The sequence below is a fragment of the Triticum dicoccoides genome, chromosome 3B, assembly GCF_002162155.2.
Source record: "Triticum dicoccoides isolate Atlit2015 ecotype Zavitan chromosome 3B, WEW_v2.0, whole genome shotgun sequence".
NCBI lineage: Eukaryota > Viridiplantae > Streptophyta > Magnoliopsida > Poales > Poaceae > Triticum > Triticum dicoccoides.
In genome coordinates this window covers 479,679,526-479,699,655 of record NC_041385.1, presented here as the reverse complement: position 1 = coordinate 479,699,655, position 20,130 = coordinate 479,679,526, and positions in this window count along the sequence as shown.

The following is a 20,130-nucleotide window of genomic DNA, read 5'->3' as shown; positions in this document are numbered from 1 at the left end:
GCGGCGAGCAGCCGCCCGCAGCGCCTGCGGCTGGGGCCCCTGAGGCCCCAGCTACTCTTCTTGGTGAGGCGACCGACAACGCGCATCAGGCAGACGCCCCTGACGTGGGCCGCCTTGACGCTTCTTCCTCGTCACAGGTTGACCCCTGCGCTCAACTCCTGGGTCGCTTCCGCGTGGACTTTGAGGCCCTCCGGAAGAGAAGGGAGGCCCTGGGTGACGATTACCCTTGTCGCCTGCTGAAGCGTAGGAAGTACTTTGCCACTGATGAGTAAGACTTCTCCCTTCCCAGCTCCCGATCCTTCTGTTGCTTTTCCTGATCCTTGCTCCACAGGGCCCTTCCCGCCGAGCTCACGGAGATGACTGAGGTGCCTTCCCCCTTGTCTCCGCCCTCTCCATCGTCTTCGATCGCTCCGAGCAGCAAAGCCCTTGTGGTGAGGCCGGTTGGAAAGACGAACCATCCTGAGGCGCACCGCGGCCCTGCGCGCCTCGCGACCTTCCTTCGCGAGCCTTCTCGTGGCATAGCCAGCCTGCCGTGGGCTTCTTGTCTGGTCGTGGACCGTGATTGGCTGGGGTACTCCCTGCGCTCTTCACTTGGGGATGGACTGGCTCCAAGCCGGGCTTCCAGCGAGGCGTGCCCGGCTGCCGCAAGGGTGCCAGCCCCCAGCCCCCTGCCCGGAGGGGGAGTGCTGATCCGTGCCCCCGGTGCTCGCTTGGGGCGGATGATGGTGTGGAATACGTACTCGAGCGCGCCCGGGAGCGTCGCGCTCTTCGCCAAGGGTTTCTTCGGAGGGCGGCTGACGCGGTGAGCCTGCTTGGTGAAGAGCTCACTGATGAGGACGCGCGCCTTGAGGCCGAGGGCCTGCGCCTGGTTGCAGAGAGGCGCGAGCTGGAGGCGGCTGTCGCCCTCGCGCGCTATCAGTGCGATCTTGACGATGAGGAGGCCAAGGCGTCGCTGGCGGCCTCTAGGGAGGTCCTTTCTCGGGCCGTCGAGGAGGCCCGGGAAGCTGACCGGCGGCGAGAGGCGACGGAGGAGCGGGCACGGGAACTCCTGGCCCGGTGCCGCTCAATGGAGGAGCAGGTGGAGCTGCGCGAGGCGGCCCTCGCGTCGATGAAGGTGGCTTCAGGCGACCCAGCGGAGCTCCAGAAGAGTGAGGAGGCGCTGACGCTGGAAGCCGCTGAACGCGCACGCGAGTATGAATGCCTGGAGACAAGGGAGCGCTTGGTGACGCAGGCGGAGGATGATGTCACTGCGCGGGAAGCCCGTGTCCTGGAGGAGGTCGGACGTCGGGTGGCGATGGCGCGCTTGAACCTCGAGCGCGAGTTCGAGGAGAGGCTGGGGTTGATCCAGACCGAGGTTGAAGGTAGGACCGCTGTCTTGAGGGTCAAGCTGGAGGAAGCGACGTGGCGGGTCGATGCTTTGCGGGCCGCACTTGAGGTGGCGCAGGGGGAGTCAACTACCTCCCATGCCGAGGTGCTTCTCCTTCGCCAACGGGTGGATGAGGCTGAGGCTGTCGCGCGCTAGAATGCGGACGAGATACGCCAGCGGCGGATCCTGGAGCATGAGCATGGCCCCATGCTCACCACGCTTCGGGAGAGAGCCAACACAGCCTTGGGTAACATCTGCGAGGCGGCTGTTAGCGAGCCGCACGCAGTTAACTACGCCGGCAACCTTCAGTTCTTCATAGACGTGGTGACACAGCTGGAGGCGCGGTCGGTCAGAGCCGACAGGTTGGTGGAGGAGAGGAGCCACGCCCTGCTCGGGCGCGCCTTTTCTCGCGTCTTCATCCACCTCCGGAACATGGATCCCCACTCCGACTTCGACGCTGCCATCGCCCCAGTCCCCCAGGCCGTCCGGGACGACCTGGCGCACTGGGTGGGAGACAAGGCGGACACTCTCGTCAGGGCCTTCGCTTCAGATAACGACGACGCGATCGTGGCCGCCGATGAGGGCGGCGTGGTGAACGGTCCTGACGCCGCTGATGGCAACGCAGAGGGCGATGGCGAGGCCAGCGACGCCAGCAACAGTTCGGGCGGTGCTCCTGAGGATGCATTGGGGGATTTATCCGACTGACCGCATATCGTTCTTGTCTCCTTACCCTGCATGAATAGAACTCAGGTTTTGACCTGATGGTTGTAAGAGAATTTTGGGAGGGGGTGCTCCTCATGTAAAACTCATGTTCAACGTACTAGTGGATGCTACATCACCCGTACGCCTGCGCCAATTGGCTGGCTAGGCGACGAGCTGGCTGGCTAGTTTAACTTTGTCCCGTGCGGGCCCTGAGATAGCTTGTGGGAGGCTGTGGTGTCTCGAGTGTCTCCTGATCGAATTTGTAGGATCTGCAGTGAAAAACCTCCTGAGAGGATACGACGGCGGCAGTCTGGGCTGCACGCAAGCTAGGCCAGACCCGACTCGCGAGGGGCTCACGAGGGGAGGCAGCTGAGGCGAAGTTGTAACCGAAACGCGAGAGATTGCTCGAACGAGACTAAGCACCCCTTCCCCAAACACACGCAAATCTCAAATTCGAGTCCAACTTAAATCCAGTGGGGCAAAGCAACAACCAAGGGAAAAGCAATGAAAGCAGAAAAAGGCTGCGTCCGGCACCTAGTCTAGTCTTGGACGTCTTCTCACCAGCGCGGAGCTAAGTGCTGCCACTGGGCATGGGAGGGAGCCCCAGGGCCTGAGGCCGGCACCCCTGAGACTCCAGGGCGTGTACAACCCCACACATTATTACGTGAGAGTGTCACGGGGCGGCAAGCTTCACAGGCACTGGGCCTTCTTCACAGGTACCGGCCTTGCTTCATATCGCCAGACAAGGGCCCCGCCTTGCGCCACACTCTAGTGCCATCAACGACGATCGGAAACCAGGACGCCGCCGATGGGGTAGAGCGGTCGCCAGCGGTTCCCCCGATGACCACGGGTCCTCCGCCAGGGGCAGGCCCTGAGGCACCTCCCCAGCGGAGGGCCTATCTCCTGAGAACGCCTTGCTCCGAACGCCGTGGTGGTGATGCCGGATCCCGGCCCCTCTCCTGCAGCCCCCGACGCCCTCCTCTTGAGGGGTAGGAGATTGCGGGAGCGGGCCAGTTGCTTGCTACGGCGACCTGCACCTCCTGCGATCCATGATTAGTGTATGCATGCTCCCGAGGAATTAGCGGTACCCGATAATCGTCGCTTCCAGCGTGGCCGGTGGGCCCATCTCGGGGCTCCTGGAAGAGCTCAGCTTCTGGCGCCTCGTCCCCCCAGCTTGGGCTGAGGAGCGAGCCTTGTTCGCCCTCATGCGGGTGCCCTTGGTCCATCATGTGGGGCACATATTCTTCTGGGGCCGTCATTCCGAAGGCCGCGCCATAGCGCTCTGCGTGCCATGCAGCTCTGCTTGATGCGCCCACCTGGGGGTGGTAGCGCGGCGGCCCACTGGGGCCGTGGGTCGCGACGAGTCCTTCTTCGCTGACCGGAGGCGGAGTCAGCGCTGCCACTAGCCCGGTGCTGACAGCTTCGCTGGTGTTGGAGTAGCCTTGGAGCCCACGGGCGCGCGTGGAGCCCCCGCGCAGGCGGCCCTGGACCTGAGATGGGAGCTGGGTGCAGAAGGGGTGAGCCCCCAAGGCGGCCAAGCCCAGGAGCTCTGCCACCCGCTCTAGCAGCACGTCGCGGCCACCTTCCATCAGCCTGCACTGCAGCAGCTCTCGGGCCACTGTGAGCGTGGCCCTTGAGTTCGCCTGCTCCCGGGGGGTGTACAGCGTCATGGCCGCGGCGTGGTTGGAGGCCCTTGCTGCCGACCGCGCCTACCGCGGTGTGAGAGCTGTCGGAGCCTGTCCGCGTCACCCACGGCCCACAGCGCCTTGCGGACCGCGAGCTGCCTGGGGCATGGGGTCGCCCGGGGCGAGCGGCTCTGCGCGGGCGGGCCAAGCCGTCCAGGGATCAGGGTTGCCCGCCTGGTCGCCGGACATGGTGATGACGATGCGACGGGACGCGAAGTGGCAGAAGGTGGATCCCGGCGCACCCCTACCTGGCGCGCCAAATGTCAGATTTCGGGTTCCGCCTGACCCTTGAGGTTCGAACACTGGGGTGCGCGCGGAGATTTCGCCCTCTACCTACCTGTTCCTCGCCGCCTCGCTACGATCTAAACTACGGAAGGAACAACACAAGAGACACAGAGTTTATACTGGTTCAGGCCACCATTGTGGTGTAATACCCTACTCCAGTGTATGGTGTGGTGGATTGCCTCTCGGGCTGATGATGAACAATACAAGGAAGAACAGCCTCGTGAGGGTCTGTTCTTGGCTGGTGCGATGAACTACTAGGGGGAGTTCAGTCGCTCTCTCTACTGGTTTCTGGTGAGGATTCTGTTCTCCCAGATTCTCGACCCCCCTACACTGGGGGTGGCTAGTCCTATTTATAGGCAAAGGCCCTGGGCCTCTTCCCAAATATTGAGCGGGAAGGGCGCCAACAATTGGCCATTTTGAAGGGGAACATCGGGTACACTTATCCTGACTAAAGTTGGTCCTCGCCTGTCAAAGGCCCTGGTGATGACGCCTGCTTGGGCTCCACAATGACTTCCTTCCTGCCGTTGGGCTGGTCTTGGTCTTGTTGCACCGAAAAGGATGCCTTTGCTTGATGCTGTCGCCTGCGCTTGCTCCCTTTGCACCAAAGAGTAAAGGAGGACACTGCGCGGGCTGGCGCCCGACTGGCGCCCCTGGTCGTCATGGCTTGCGTCATGGGCACCTCATGAGGTACCCCGCCTTGAACTCTCTGCCTCCTCGTGAGCCAGCCTGATGAGGCCGTGCCTGAGGAAGCTCCTTGTCGCCCGCCCCGCGAGGCTTGGCCCCTCGCTAGGGTCTTGAGCTTGTGTTGATGAAGATGGGCCGTGCTGGGCCCCCCTTTGAGCCACGCCGCAGGCCGCAGGCAGGCAAGTCTGGGGACCCCCGTTCCCAGAATGCCGACACAACAAACACCTTCGGAGATACCCCTAGAGCATATTTATAATCACCAGTTACGTTGTGACATTTGATAGCACACAAGGTATTCCTTCGGTATCCGGCTGTTGCATAATCTCATAGTCGGAGGAATATGTATTTGACATGAAGAAAGCAATAGCAATAAAACTGAACGATCATAATGCTAAGCTAACAAATGGGTCTTGTCCATCACATCCTTCTCCTAATGATGTGATCCCATTTATCAAATGACAACACATGTCTGTGGTTAGGAAACTTAACCATCTTTGATCAACGACCTAGTATAGTAGAGGCTTACTAGGGACACCGTATTTTGTCTATGTATCCACACATGTATCAAGTGTCCGGTTATTACAATTCTAGCATGAATAATAAAAATTTATCATGAAATAAGGAAATTTAAAATAACAACTTTATTATTGCCTCTAGGGCATATTTCCTTCACCCAGTCGGCCCACTGTTGGCCGATTGGCACCCAGTCTGCTTCCTCTAGGCCGACGGGTGCATGCACCCATTTATCTATTGAGTAGGTATTTGAAAAATGTTGAAGAAGTATTTGAAAAAATGTTGATCATGCATATAAAATTGTTAATCAAGCATTTGAAAAAAAATGTTGAACAAGTATTTGAAAAATGTTGAACATATATTTGAAAACTGTTGAATAGGTATTTGAAAAATGTTGAAGAAGTATTTTTAAAAAATGTTGACTGTGTATTTTCAACATGATCAACATTTTTACAAATACTTATTCAACATTTTTATATACATGATCAATATTTTTTCAAATACTTGTTCAACATTTTTTGGAAATGCTTGAATTACATTTTTGTATACATCATCAACATTTTTTAAAATACTTCTTCAACATTTTTCAAATACCTATTCAACAGTTTCAAATATTTTCTCAACATTTTTCAAATACTTGTTTAATATATATTTTCAAATGCTTGATTAACATTTTTGTATGCATGATCAACAATTTTTTCAAATACTTCTTCAACATTTTTCAAATAACTATTCGACAGATAAATGGGCGCATGCACCTGTCGGCCTAGAGGAAGCAGACTGGACGCCAATCGACCAACAGTGGGCTGACTGGTGCTAATTGGCAAGCAGTGGGCCGACTGGATCCAATCGGCCGGCAGTGGGCCGACTGGGGGCCAATTGGCCACCCGTAGGATGACTGGATCCAATCGGCTAGCAGTAGGCCGTCTGGGTATTAAAAATAATATAATTACAGCTTAATATTTCTATTTTTTTTATAAAATTGTATTATTTTTAAAAAATTAGCCAGTACCATGCATGTAGCCTGCTATGCCTTTTTATGTCTGTATAACATATTTATACAAGAATAACATTTTGATGACTATATGGAGGTACGTAGTGGTGGTTTGAGCCCGTATGTATTTACGTAATTAAGTACGTTGGCATCATACATATTCAGAAATACAAGTATAGTGCTGTAATTATCGTTGTTTAGTACCCCGCCAAAAAATACGTTAATTAGTACGTTGGCGACGGCCATATGCAGGGTGTATTGTAAAACTGGCGCGATGTTGCCAAAAAGTATGAGAAAGGTTACTCGTCACTAAACCTCCTACGCATTGCCCCTTTGCGTTCGAGCGAACGCGGCTGCGAGGTTCAGGTTCAAGTCCTAGCTCGTCGATTTTAGATTTTAAATAAAAAATTAATTTGTTGCACTCTCTATCCTGACAAGTGGAACCCGCACATCATACACAAGGAAGGCTTGGGCCTGCTGCCATGTCAGCCCCATATGGAAACATACACGAAATATCACCGTATTTACACCTCCACGCAAGTTCGCGGATCAAAAATGTGTATTTTACAAGTTTATGCACCAAACTGATTGTGACACACAAGTTTTAGGATCCCTAAATGTATTTATCTCTACAATAAACATCAACACTCTAGTCAGGCTCCAGGGGAGGGGCTGGCAGGGGCAGCGGCAGTCGTAGCACCAACGTTCGGAATCCAGCGGTGATAGAGTCGATGGTAAGTGCACCATGCTATTGCTAAGTAGTGGTAGCGTGAGCCCTAACACCGCGCTATAGGTACAGTTTAACAGTAGCGCGGGTGGTCAGAAGCAACACTACTGATAAGTGGGCCCCACGGTACCCTGGGTCAAGCCATATTAGCAGTGCTTGGTAACCCGCGCTACAACTAATCTGGTAGCTGTAGCGCGTTGTCTGTAGCCCCGCGCTACAGCTACTGCTCCTAGCAATAGCGCGGGTCTTAGCCCCGCGCTGCTATTGGCACCTTATCCACCCTACCCGTTTCCTCTATCACTCACTCTCGCTCTCTCCCTGCTGTCGACCGCCAGTCGCCACCGTCGCCCGCCAGCTGCCGCCGTCGCCCCCCATCGACCGCCGCTGCCTGCCATCGCCCTCGCTCCTCCACCGAGGTATATCTCCCTCCTCCCTCCCTCCCTCCCTTCCTTCACCCTCCTTCATGGATGGATTAATGCCTGGATGAATTGATAGATGTATGGATGGATTGATTGTAGATGTTGTTCGTCGGACGGATGGATGAATTTGTAGATTTTCGCTATTGTGTATTGGTGTTTTTTTCTGTTGTTTAATGCTAATGTGAGAATGGTGAATGTTAATGTTGAATGGTGTTGGTCATACAATTTTTATGAATGGTGTATACAAGAATGAAAAATATTAAAGCTAGTAATAGAATAGAATATAAAAACTAGTAATAGAATAGAAACTTTTAAGTAAAAAATAGTAATAGAATAGAAATTTTAGGTATCGAATAGAAAATGTTTTAGGTATCAAATAGGTTTTCGAATACAGAAATGTTTGAGGCATCGAATAAAATATAAAAAAATTAGGTATTTACATTAACCAAATACCTTTAAATATTTTAGGTGTCGAATAAAATATAAAAATGTTGTTGACAATTATATTGATGATCTAAATTTTTCACTCGGTGGAATATGCATGCTTTCTAGTGTTGCGTCTCCCTGGAGTGATCGTCGTCGGAGCTTCCTCTACTTCCCCTATAGCCGAGTCGGTGAGCTAAAAGTCCACCTCCTTCTCTTCCCCTCGGACATGTGTGTGATGATATTTGTACATGTGTACGATGATATTTGGACATGTATGATGATATTTGGACATGTATTGCTTGCCTATTTGGACATGTGTATGCATTTGCAGGTAATATCTCCGAGTGGCCTATGTTTTGCCGGAATGTTCATTCATTTCTGTTGCAGCAAATTTCAGGCGCTCGATATGTCCTATTTTAGCAAAGGTCATGCCGAATTTTTTCGTGGATTTTAGCATGGCTGTGCTATAAAGTAGAAAATATCGAGTGTGCGTGATTTGCCGTAACAGGAATTGAACGACATTATGATAAAACATAGGCCATTTTTTATGTCATTACTTCATATATGTCACAAGTTGACTTTCAGTCTGTTGGGGCTCCTTGTGTGACTTTCAGATAGGAAGAATCCTGAATGTTGTCTTGGGGGTCGCTTCCTTCTCTTCTCCTCGTGATAGACCTTGGTAATGCACGAGGGAAGGGGGACGCGACCATCACCTACAGTCGATATATCAGAGAGAGGAAGAATGTGTTCATTTGCGCAACATTTGCTAGCTTTACGGAGGCATCGAGAAATGTATAACATATTTGGCAACAAACAGAAGGGTGTATACACAAATAATGCATAGACACAGTAGTACTTCCCTCCGCAGCAAGGATTCATTCATATCCATCTGATCCCATATCTACTTGCACTCTTTCTTCGACCTCCCACTCCCCATCTACCATATGCAGTGAAGAACTGAGATGGCGAGTTACAGTAGCGTACACAAGCTTTGAGGAGTTGTATTCTGAGGTTGATATACATCCCAATAGATTATAAATCATCCAGGTAAGCCCCATATTATCTTGATTTACCAGATTGATATTATACGCGTGCTTGTCTTCCTTGAAGTTCAGCATCTGTACAAAATTTCCCGCATATGGATCTGTATGCATGATTTCCATACGAATATATCGTAAGCATGACCCAATATTATTTCCATAGTACAATAGAGCACGGAAGCAACCTATAGTTTGTAAGATGCCATTAAATAAATCTTGTTTTAATTAACGAACGGATGTCCTGATTGTTTTTTAGCCTTGACCGCGGAACAATCATTCTACGGTATTTTCATTAATAATAATAATAATAATAATAATAATAATAATAATAATAATAAGTTACAAGTAAGAAATAAATAAAGAGCCCACATCAACCAATGCCAGTTCTAGGGAAAATAACACTAATCATATTACAAAAATTGATCTGTCCAGGACTTGAGGTGCTCTGCTTTCTCTTCTTTTGCCCGTAGCTGTGCTTCCCATAATCTTTCCTTCAAATAGAATTTCCAGGTGCCCAAATGAGAGGCTGTTGCTCTGAAGATTTTGTCATTCCTTATTGACCATATGCTCCAGCAACCCAAAAGGATGATATCCAAAGTGATGTCTTTACGTAACTGGTTCGAAATGAGTGTAATTTGATCAACCGTTGAAATGCCTCTATGTCTACCAGGGACAATTGAATCCCAACATGAGAGCGCAAAGGAGCAGTTTCAAAATAGATGTACCAGCGTTTCTTTCACTTTTTCAGAACATAGAACACAATTATAGTCTGGAAGATGCATCTTTTGTCTAGATAGCATGTTTCTGGTGTTAATCCTGTCCTGAAGAAGGAACCATGAGAAGATCTTGTATCTTAGCCTGCAGGAGGTTTTCCATAGATTTTTAAATATAGCATGTGCTGAACTGTGTGCCATGATTCTCTTGTACATCTTCATTGATGAGTACTGATTGGTGGCCCAAGAATATTTCCAAATATCCTTATCATCTGAGATCTCCCTGTTGTCAAGTAGTTATTTCACCTTGTTGAATTGCTGGAAAGCTTGAAATGATAATGGCCTTTGGAATAGCATACTGAGATCAGTCTGATTAATAACATAAGACAGAGTAGACTCCTTGTTGATGGCAAAAGAACAGAGCTTTGGGAATTTGTTCAACAAAGGCCGCCCTGTCCAATTGTCAGTCCAAAACAAAGTTGTATCACCTATACCAGATTGGCAAACAGCTTGACTTTTGTACAGTGGTAGCAGTTTCAGCAGAGATTTCCACCAGAAAGAACCAACCATTTTATCATTGGGTAAAGCATCCTAATGTGATTCCCATATAATGTTGACCCATGGGGTATCTTCCTTATTGAAGAACTTGTGGAGGAATTTCATTAAAAGTGCCTCGTTATGTGTTGTGATATCCAGAATGCCTAAACCTCCATGAGATTTAGGTTTGCAGATAGAGTCCCATGCAACGAGAGCAGAGCCTGATTCTTGGGTACCATACTTTCTCCAGAAGCAATTTCTCAAGTAGCTAATAATTTGGTGAACCACACCCTTTGGAAGTGCCAGGGAGCACATGAAGTAAATGGGCATACTGGCAAACACTGATTTGATGAGAGTGAGTTTGTCCCCAGTGGATAGCATTGTGGAGTAGCTCATTAGTCTGTTATCAATTCTCTTCATCATTGGCAAGAAATCTATAATTTCAGGCTTATGGAGACAAAGTGGCAGGCCCAAATATGTGTGTGGAAGAGTACCAATCTTGCATCCAAGTAGTGCTGAGGAGGCATTCATCTTCTGTGGTGGAGTGTTGAAAGATATCATGGTGAATTTCCCACTCACTTTGAGGCCAGTGTAAGCAGCATAATGCAGTAATAGATTCTTAATATTATTCGGTTGAGCAGGATCAAGATTTTCCACCAGAATTGTATCATCTACATATTGAATGATAGGATAATCTGGGGTTGCGTTATGTTGCAGGAGTGGGTTGATCATGGAATGTGACATAGCCTCATTGAACGTAGATTGTAACAAATCTGCTGCCAATACAAAGATAAGGGGTGATAATGGGTCTCCCTGTCCGACTCCCTTCTTACAAACAAATTGTTTCCCTGGGATTCCATTGAGAAGGATTGACGAATAACTAGTGCCATAAATCATTTTGATCCATTGAATCCATCTGTTGCCAAAACCCTTAGCTTGTAGAATCTCAATGATGGTGTCATGGTTGATCATATCAAAAGCTTTCTCAAAATCCAGTTTAAGCAGAATTATCTCTTTTTTGGACTGATGTCATTTATGTATATATTCATAAGACCAGGCAATACAATCTTGGATACATTTGTTGTTGAGAAAACCATATTGGTTCTTGTGTACCAACTTAAGGATAATTTTCTGCAATATGTTGGCAAGCAGTTTGATAAGAATCTTGAGAGTGCAGTTGAGTAGGGATATGGGTCTGAACTTAGCTGGTGATGAAGCAAAATCAGACTTGGGGATCAATGAGATGAATGAATAATTGATGCTCTGGAGATTAACTATTCCAGAGTGAAAGTCTTCAATTAATCTATAAAAATCTAGAGCAATGATTGACTAGCAAGCTTTGAAAAAAGTTGCATTGAACTCATTTGGTCTAGGAGATTTATCAGGAGGCATGTGATGAACCACATAGTCAATCTCTTCTCTGTTGAATGGGACCTCTAACTCTTCCAGATTCCCCTCTGCATGAATAAGATGTTGGAGTAGGAAAGGGTTTTGAGATTTTACAGTAGTACCCAGCCTCTCTTTGAAAGCTCTGAATAGAATAGCAGCCTTAGCATGATGATTATGATGCTCATGATTATTTTCATCTCTTAGCATAGCAATGCAGTTATGTGTGTGCTTGATGGTAGCTTTGGCCTAAAAATACTTACTGTTAGCTTCCCCAACCTTAATATTCCTGATGGTGGATCTTTGTTTCCAGTAGAGACGTTGATGTTTTAGAATATTCTCCAAATGAGCCTTCAAAATGTTTCTACCATTAGCTTCCACAGTGATGAGAGGTCTGATATCTTCTATCTGATCATAATAGAGAATCATGAAGTTGGTATTCTCAATAATCTGCTTTAGGTCAGAGATATTTCTAGACCAGATTTTGAGCCCTTTTCTTAATTTTTTAAACTTTGAGGCAATTACTTTGGCACTATCTCTTTCTGCCATCTCTTGAGTCCAAATTTGCTTAACCACTCCGAGGAAATCACTATGTTCTAGCCAGAAGTTTTCAAACATGAAAATGTGAGATTTGGGAATATTGGTGCCAATCTTGACCATAAAGGGGACATGATCTGAAGTGGATTTAGCCAGGGGGTAAGCAAAAGTGTGGGGGTAGTTTAGAGTCTAAGCTTCCGAGGTAAAGCACCAATCTAATTTTTCTAGCAGAGGTCGTTCTTGCATGTTGCTCCAAGTAAAATTTGTACCTTTCAATGGAATCTCAATTAAAGCGAGATTACTGATGGCTTCATTAAAAGCCAGCATGTCATTGATGTTATCTCCCTCATTATTCTGTTGTGTGGATATCTGATGTGGTTAAAATCACCCATAACCAACCAGTTAAGATCATCATGAATCTGGAAGTTTTTGAACCAATCAATGAAATTGTTTCTCTCCTCTCCTTGACTGGGCCCATAGATATTCGAGAGGATCCATTTATCATCATTGTGATTGGATGTGAAGGAGATATATAGGGCATATGCATTCATATGAAATACTTGCCCTTTGAAGATCTGATCATTCAAAGCAATCAACAAGCAACTAGAGGCACCTACTGAGGGTAGGAATTCAAATTTAATGAGTCTCTTTGGGCAAAAGTTGTGCAGATACCAGCTGTCAATGATTTCTCTTTTAGTTTCTTGAAGGCAGAGGACACCACATTGAGATTATTCTATTTTATTTCTGATAGCAGTCCATTTCTTAGGATCATTTAAACCTCTAATATTCCAGTTAAGAACAGTCCACTCTCCAGCCATAACAAGTTTGACTAACTTGAAATGTGTCACTTATATGTCTCCCAATACTGCAGATCTCCCATAGCCTTTGTAGATGAGACAGATACACCTGATCGTAGTACCATCATACCAATCAGAATACAAAGGCAACACAAAGGTTGAAATAGAGCTAATTATAACTGTTAAAAGGACCATTAGCAGCAGAGGTATACAAATATCTCCCATGGATACATAAATATTAAAAAATATAGGTCCACTGTTCATTGGAGTAAAATAGACACATGATCTGTTCAGACAAGGATAGTAGCTCTTTATATTAAAATATTTGCAGTCTCCATGAGGTAACCTAGTCTTGCAAGCTCTAGGTACTAACTCTGTTTCCTTTGTCTGCAATCTTCTCTCTTGGGAGTTCCATGGTGGTTGGAGTGCTCTTGATCTTCTTGAGTTTGTTGGCCAGCAGCTCCTCAGTAGTGTCCTTTGCTGGTACGTTGTAGAAGGAAGTATTGAGACTTTTAACTACTTTTACAGGAATAAGAGGTGGTAAAGCATGGCATGCAAGGTAGTTTCTATCCATACCGACTTTTTGCTTATATCCTTCAGAAAGCTTCTGTAATCTACAACTCCTCCTTACCTCAGTATCAACCAGTGGGATCTTGTCTTTTCTTTTCTTGAGGTTGAGGATAGTAGAAGTGGAAGAAGCAGTTTTGGCCTTCCTTTGTTCAAAGCTCATGGGGGAATTAACTTCTTGCTACATATCCACCTATTCCAATACATGTTCAGTAGAATCAGTGACTCCATATTCACGTCGGTGGTCACTCTGGCCCCGACGTCCACCTGCAAGCCTAGCACCCATGCCAGTGGCCACTCCGGCCCCACCGTCCACCCGCAAGCCCAACTCACACACTGGTGGTCACTCTGGCCTCGACGTACATGCTTTCATCGGTTGCCCTCCACACCGTTGTAGATTTTCCTTCAGTGCAACCAAGATGGCTCTGGCGGACCTCAACTTCGACAAGGGGCAGGACTTCGCCGCTGAGATCTGTAGGAAATGGGGTGTTACCATCAACTTTGAAGAAGGACAAGATCAATAGGAATTTCTACTCATGGCAGAGTTCACCAGATCAAGGATAAGACTCACGAAAGAATCGGTTAGCACAATTCTCTTGGCCTGTTTTGGGGGCAGAGCTTCCTTGTTTAAGGTTCAATTGTTGCAAAATTGGTATTTTAAATTCTCTGTCTCTTCCAAAGAAGCTGGGTTCTCCATCATCAAAGGGGGCAACATTTCACTTCCTTTGCTTAATGTCAATTTCCTTCTTTTGGGCAACGGGGGGCCTAATTCTAGCTGGGAACTTGATCAATATCTTCAAGAAAAGGAGGATGAATGGATTCATGTCTTTCGTCGTCATCCTACCTTGATGCTCTTAGATCACCTCCTAGATTTACAGAATCTGATCACAGAATCATAGATGCTCTCCTGTTCGTCTGAGCCACTCAAACGGGGCGCCATCTAAGTGGATTTTGGGCAGTTATGTGAGTAATAAGAATTCATTGGCTAATTTACACCCCAGCGCGGGATCACAATGTATTGAAACTGAGAAGCAGGCCTTTTGCGTGTGTTTTCTCTTATCGGGCCACTCTAGGCCCAATTGCACTAATAGGATTAAGTGTAGAATCTGTAAGAAGTGGGGTCATATTGCTAAAGATTGTTTCTCCGCAACTCGGCCCAATAACGAAGGCCCAGTCCTCACGCTTGGCATTCCGAGGCAAGACGCCATTGTTCCCGGTACAGAGAAGGCAGGTGCGGTCAATCAAAGGCCAAATCAGGGTAGTGCAGATATTTCCGCCTCTACACCTTCCCGAGTTAGATCTCTCCTTTACTCTGCCTCCTCGCATTCCATTGCCAGGCGTCTCCAAGCTACAGTCATCTCCTCTGCTCATCCTCCTACCCGCTCATCCGTCACCTGATCCTCAGAACTTGACACGGCCATGGCGACATTCCCCTTTGATCCCACCCCTTCCTCCCACCAAATCACCAGGGCATTGTTGTGGAAGGCAGACATGCTCGCACCTATGTGCTCACTGGTTCTCTGATGCCATTGCATGAAGATTGGGCGATTGCCTCCATTGTACCAATGCCCAATCTGCTGGTGGAGTTCAACACGGTCCGAGAGGTACTCTTTGATTTTCTTACAGATAAAAGATTGGGTTTCTCAGAGATTATTCCGTGCCCTTTTGGGCAGCATATATCCAGCTTAGCAGTGTTTTCGATCGGGATGAGCTAGTTGCCAACAATCCTCACCTATTCACCGATGTGCATGTCATCTTCCAAAACCATGATAAAGGACTCAACTGGAGAAAGTTGGTGCTGACTAGAGAAGTTTGGATTCTGTTATGTGGTTTTCCTTTTGACAGAAGGAACATTAAAGAAATCAACGAAGTTGTCAGTAAATTTGACAAGTTTGTGATGTGGGATAGAGTGAGAAGTACTAAAGAAAATCAGATGGTTAAAATAAAAGTTGAAGATCTGATGGATATTCCAGCAAGTATTGTCTTTGGAGATGGTGAGAACTCTGATTCTCTCACTGTTCCTGTGGTGATTCTGCAACATCAGATGATAGGGGAAGAGCCACATGATGAGGATCCTATACCTCCCAATTGTAACCCTCATCCTATCTCCTTACAAGCCAACCATCACCCCAACCAGCACAACCACTTCCTTGGGCCACTACAGTAGCATGAGGCTGATGATCAACCTATACCACATCTAAACCTGAACTTAGCTCTGAATGATGAGGAGAATGAGGAATTAGAATAGGAAGAGGAGCTAGAAGATATGCCTCGTTGGGGTCACTGGGCTATGCTAGAAGCCAACCCTGAGGTTGATAAAGAGCTCCATCCTGGAGAATTCTTGGACCTGCATGATCTAATGTCACCTATGGAAGAGGAGCAACATGACATAGTTGAACAAGTCAACTGGAGCAGCGTCACCTTAACACTGGGATAGTCTGAAAACAGTGGCAACACTGGAGCATCTGTTGTGGGACCTTTGGTGCCAATGATTCCAGATTTAAACCTCATAGATGGGCCTTTTCAGGCCCAACAACTGGAGCATGTGAATGGGCCTGTTGGACATGTACTAGCAGTAGCACCACCTGTGGTACAAGATGTGGTTATGGTCCCAGGCTACCCATTTTGTACATGAGTATGGAGGTCATGTTCATGCATCAAAACACAGTTGATAATGCTAGATTGGAAGACCCTATGAGCCTTGAATTCAATGCCAGTTCTCAGGCTGTTGCAATGGGAAAAGTTTTCTCTCTCAAATAAACCCTAGTTCCCGTGGAGAGGTCTGCAGATAATACAAGCACTCACAGACTACAATTAGGGTACAATGTTGATCAGGAAACAGTACAAAACAATGAACAACTGGAGTAGGAATTACATGCCACTGGTTTGGTTACACATGACAGCATGGTACCCATCAGTAAAGATCCCACTAAACATGAGGGTGAATCATCTTCTACTTCTAATTTGTCAGCACCTCCTGGTTTCCCCTACCCCTCTTATCTTCAAGATGCTAATGTTCCTGTAGGTATAGAGGAAGTTACTACTACATTAGCTGAGAAGACTGATGGAGGGGAAATCAATAGAAAGGTCCATGAGAATGATTTGCTGGGAACAAAAGGAGCTGAGATCTGGAACAAGCACTATGCTCCGAAAGATAAAGATCAACTACATTCAGGTACCAATGGACTGGGTTAATTTTCTATCAGTCTCTTTTCTCTCACCTAATAAATTTGACTGGGCAAATAAGTTTATCACCTCAAATGTTTGGGATATCATTAAGCAAGGATACACAGATAAGAACACCCTCCCATTTGTTATCCCTAGATGTTGTGATTGTTGGGCGACTGTGTGTAGATACTATGAAGCACTATGAGCGTCAAATTGATGTCAATACCTCTTATGCAAACTTGAAGTCATATGGAGGGCACCATATGCCTCAAAAACTTCATGTTGCCTTGCATGTACCAGCAATGTTACACTGATGTAGATGCAAAATTTGTATGATATCAGACTTTTTGATATTATATTCATCTGCTTGCTATAGCGTTGCTACATCATGCAAATTTGTTCACTTTAAGATTGTGTATAATGTGTGGTTTACTAATATGCCAAATTTTACCCACATGCATGGTAGGATTGTGAGAGAGCATAATTTTCCCTTTGAGCACAGGGATAACAGTGGAGGATGGGAAATTGTGTAGCCATACTACTAACATATCATGATGTCTTTGTTTTTTATCTTTAGACTTATGATCTTGTGGTTATTTGACTTATCATAACATTCATTGCAGTATCAGTCAATGCATCATGGACAACAACGATAACCCCTCATTTTTCGATCCGGCAACATCCCGTACTTATGCCAAATGTGTCATATCAGTAGTTGGTAAATTCAATAATGAAAAAAGTAAATTACTGGAGGAGATTGGTTTCCAAAGCATTCTAGTTTTCCCGCAGATTAACAAATTTGACAGGAAGTTAACTCTCGTTGTTAAGGTAGACATTGCAAGACGTGAAATTACCATCGGCAACAATGTGACAGTCCAAATCAACGATGTTAATGTACAAAAGATACTAGCCATACCATGCGGTCCACGGAAGCTGATAGGGTTACTTGATGCTGACTTGCAAGAAAAAAATGGATTTCATCGAATTTGCGATAGGTTCTATTGCAGTAATCTAGAAGAAACTTGCAACATAAAGGTTGTAGAGGTAGCACTATCTATGAAATACCCAAATGGCATGAATGAGCAAGAGTCTGGTAGATTTAAAGTTTCTTTTGTAGTGTTCATGACTGGTCACTTTCTCATCGCAAATCCAAGGACTAACCATGGTATACAAGACTACTGGGGTGCTCAGTTATTGCCATGTGAGATAGCACAATACAACTTATATAGTTTTGTAGCTGATGAGTTAATAGAGTTTGCTAGAAAAGTGCAGCCTGAGTTGAGGTTCGGTCGGTCGATAAAGAATGTAACAGGGTGTACTCTTGTACTGCAGGTAATACAAAAGTTCAAACAAACTTATGTATGTGCCTCTGTCGTTTGTACTTATTTAAATAATATGCAACTGTACTTGCAGGTCATGTTCCTTGATGGCCTTGATTTCGGGGCGTTCAATAGGCCCCAAGATAAACTCCCAAGGATTTCATTGTTCAACTATGAGGTGTAAAATAAAATGATTAGTGCATATCGAGGGAAAACTGCGTCAGGGTGCAGTAGTGAGCATACATCGTTTACTGACAGCAGGGTAAGCACAAGCACAAAAACTTTTACTTGCGGCTCTCAATTACTTAAAAATCAATACAAGTTTTATTTATTTTTCCTATACATGTGGACGAAGTTGCTGATGTTCCAAATAAAACATCATCGTACGACACAAAGCACTTGACTTTCCATGGATCCAGATCAGGTGGATGCATATGGCAGAGGGTGCATTGAGCCAATGGTATGTAATATTTGATAATAGAAAATATGCACATTGTCTAATTGATTTGTCCACTTATCCTTACATTCAACATAAATACCGTGCAATGACTCCACCTGGAACAAGTATACGATCTGAAATGGCACAATGCATGGATGATACACCATTTAGGAAAATAAAGTCTTTGCTAATGGATACATGGAATGCTGTTGTTGCACCAATGATATAAGTTCAGATGGAATTGATGATGTCGAAGATATTTGAAGACAACCTTGCTTTAGCTCAATGTTTACATGCTCATGTTGTAAAGGAAGAAGAAAGCAACATGAATGTATCTGCAGACAATTATTCGTTGAAAAGACATCGGCCTTCTACATCATTCGATGTAAATTCTATTATAAACGGTATAAATTTATCAGCAGAGTTAACACATTGCTCATTGAACCATGGTATTTTTTACTTGCAAATTGATGTGTTACAAATATTCTAGGTGACAACAGACACATAAGGCAAACTAGTAAGTTCATACTAATTTACCAGTTTCAGGTGAGCATGTTACAAATCCCAAAAAATTGGCGACAATTAGTTTTTGACTGTTTTGCAGTTACTATAAATGTGGATGGATCAGATAGCGCTGGTTCAGCATCAATAGACGGTAATACTATATTCAAGTGACATGCATTGTATCATTTACAAACAAAGCATGCTAATATTGGTAACACATTTATCATGATTGTCAATAAGGGCAAGTTCATACCGTAATCCTGTCTGTCGGAATATTCGCTCTTGCAGACCCATGGGTGTAATTGTGGTTAAAATAGAGAATGATTTCAAAACACCAGATAAGTTGAAGCCATTGATTGCCACAACCCCTGCCCGGCAACAATTGAATTGTAAGAAAGGTCTACTTGTTACTAGAATAACCGAATCAACTTCTAGTGGTCAACTTATTGGAAGGTGGTTGAATTTTGATATCTTCCACAACCATGTTAAGAAATTGAAGTGCAACAAGGGAAGGATAGCAAAGAGCCCTTGGTCCTATAAAATTAAACATACTGCCAGCCTAGCTTGCCATGTTGGCAATTTTTGTGCATAGTTTAAGGAAAATAATTCTCTGACACTTATAAGGTATATGCAGTAATAACATACCTTCAAATAATATGGTTATACAATTGTTCTCCTGACATTTATATGCATTTCAGAAACCGGGTTGTCCACTCACTTCCTAGGTACATTCAAATTAGTGGATACAATTTTAAAGACATTTTAGTCAAGGGTGCTATTTTAAGCCGAGAGGCTTTTGATGCCACTGTTCGCAGGCTTGGCCAGCTAGACATGTCAATGTTCAATAACATTGGCAAGAAGTTGTGGTGACCTATTTTCGAGTCAGATTTGTCCGTAAGTAAACCATTAAAGTATCAAAAAAAGTTCCAGACACAAATGGCATATCACATCTTAGCATTTTACAACGATTTCTTTTGGTGTAATATGCAAATGATTGCTCTCACAGGCGAGTACCAATGTCGTGTGTTTCTGTAATTGACCAATTCACCATGAGATTTAACAAATACAAGCTATGTGATTGCAGAATGGTGAGAGTTATTACGCATATCTTAGCACACATTGTTCATTCATGGCATATGTTAACAAGAGAAAACTGTATGCAGCTTGTGGTACCAACATTTGTAGAATTAAGATGATGTTCTTACTTTTGGGATATGAAAGAGAACATGCTACATGTCTCTGATCCAACATATGCCACATCATCTAGTTCTGACATGGACAACGTACATGTGATTGGAGTCGATAAAATTCAATATGCATGG